Below are 2251 nucleotides of genomic sequence, written 5' to 3'. Positions count from 1 at the left end.
CTATTCTAAAAATGAAGAAGAGCACGAACAACATCTCCGACTTGTGCTTGAACTCTTGAGACAAGAACGACTTTATGCCAAATTCTCCAAGTGTGAATTTTGGTTGAAGGAAGTTCAATTTCTTGGTCATGTTGTAAGTGATCAAGGTATTAAAGTCGATCCCACGAAGATCGAAGCCATTAGTAAATGGGAGACTCCTACTACTCCTACTCACATTCGTCAATTCTTGGGTCTCGCCGGGTACTATCGTAGATTCATCGAAAATTTCTCTTTGGTTGCACGTCCTCTAACCGCATTAACTCACAAAGGAAAGAAATTCATTTGGGCGACCGAGCAAGAATCCGCGTTTCAAATCTTGAAAACGAAGCTAACCACCGCTCCTATCTTGTCACTTCCCGAAGGCAATGATGACTTTGTTGTATATTGCGATGCCTCGAAACATGGTTTTGGGTGTGTATTGATGCAACGAACGAAAGTCATTGCTTATGCTTCTCGACAACTCAAAATTCATGAACGAAACTACACGACGCATGATCTCGAACTCGGAGCCGTCGTCTTTGCACTTAAAATGTGGAGACACTATCTTTATGGAACCAAGAGTACTATCTTTACCGACCACAAAAGTCTCCAACACATTTTCGATCAAAAGCAACTAAACATGAGACAACGATGGTGGATTGAAACTTTGAACGATTACGATTGCGAGCTTCGTTACCATCCCGGGAAGGCAAACGTAGTAGCCGATGCCTTAAGTCGAAAAGAAAGAGCGGTGCCTCTTCGTGTCCGAGCTTTAAACATCACCATTCACACCAACCTTAATAGCCAAATTCGGGTAGCCCAAGATGAGGCCCTCAAGGATGAAAACCTTTCACACGAGCTCTTGAACATTCTCGTCTCTCGATTCGAAATTAGGGAGACCGGACTCCGATATTACGCCGGAAGGATTTGGGTGCCTAGTTATGGGGACCTACGAAGCCTTATTTTAGATGAAGCCCATAAGTCACGATACTCGATTCACCCCGGTTCCAATAAGATGTACCACGACCTTAAACAACTATATTGGTGGCCGAACATCAAAAGGGACGTAGCTACTTATGTTTCCAAGTGTTTGACATGTTCCAAGGTCAAAGCCGAACACCAAAGACCGTCCGGACTACTTCAACAACCCGAGATCCCGCAATGGAAGTGGGAAAGAATAACGATGGATTTTATCACCAAACTACCAAAAACGACGGGCGGTTATGATACCATTTGGTTATTGTTGACCGTCTCACCAAATCTGCACACTTCCTGGCCATGAAAGAAACGGACAAAATGGAGAAACTTGCACAACTTTACATTAAGGAGATCGTAGCCCGAAACGGTGTACCTTTATCGATTATCTCCGACCGAGATGGCCGTTTCGTTTCTAGATTTTGGCGTACTTTGCAAGAAGCGTTGGGAACGCGTTTAGACATGAGCACCGCATATCATCCTCAAACCGATGGACAAAGCGAACACACAATTCAAACCTTAGAGGACATGTTACGAGCTTGCGTGGTTGATTTCGGAAAAGCTTGGGACAAGCACTTACCTCTCGCCGAGTTCTCTTACAATAATAGTTATCACGCGAGTATAAAGGCCGCACCTTTTGAAGCGCTATATGGCCGAAAATGTCGTTCACCTCTCTGTTGGGCCGAAGTAGGCGACGTACAAATCACCGGACCCGAACTCATTCACGAAACCACCGAGAAAATCATTCAAATCCGAGATAGGCTTAGGACGGCCCGAAGTCGTCAAAAGAGCTATACCGACAAACGACGCAACGATCTTGAATTTCAAGTCGGTGACCGAGTAATGTTAAAAGTCGCACCTTGGAAGGGTGTAATCTGTTTTGGTAAACGCGGGAAGCTAAATCCGCGGTATATTGGTCCTTTCGAAATCTTGGAGCGTATTGGAACCGTTGCTTATCGTTTAGATCTTCCGCCTCAACTGAGTTCCGTTCATCCTACCTTCCATGTATCTAACTTGAAAAAGTGTCTTGCCGAACCCGATATCATCATCCCTCTCGAGGAACTTACTATTGATGACAAACTTCATTTTGTGGAGGAACCGGTTGAAATTGTGGACAACTCCGTCAAGACATTGAAACAAAGCCGAATCCCGATTGTTAAAGTCCGTTGGAACGCCAAAAGGGGACCCGAGTTTACTTGGGAAAGACAAGATCAAATGCAAAGGAAGTATCCTCATCTATTCGTGAATTCGGAAACGC

This window comes from Rutidosis leptorrhynchoides, chromosome 7 (assembly GCF_046630445.1).
Source record: "Rutidosis leptorrhynchoides isolate AG116_Rl617_1_P2 chromosome 7, CSIRO_AGI_Rlap_v1, whole genome shotgun sequence".
Taxonomy (NCBI): domain Eukaryota; kingdom Viridiplantae; phylum Streptophyta; class Magnoliopsida; order Asterales; family Asteraceae; genus Rutidosis; species Rutidosis leptorrhynchoides.
Note: the sequence above shows the minus strand (reverse complement) of the source record.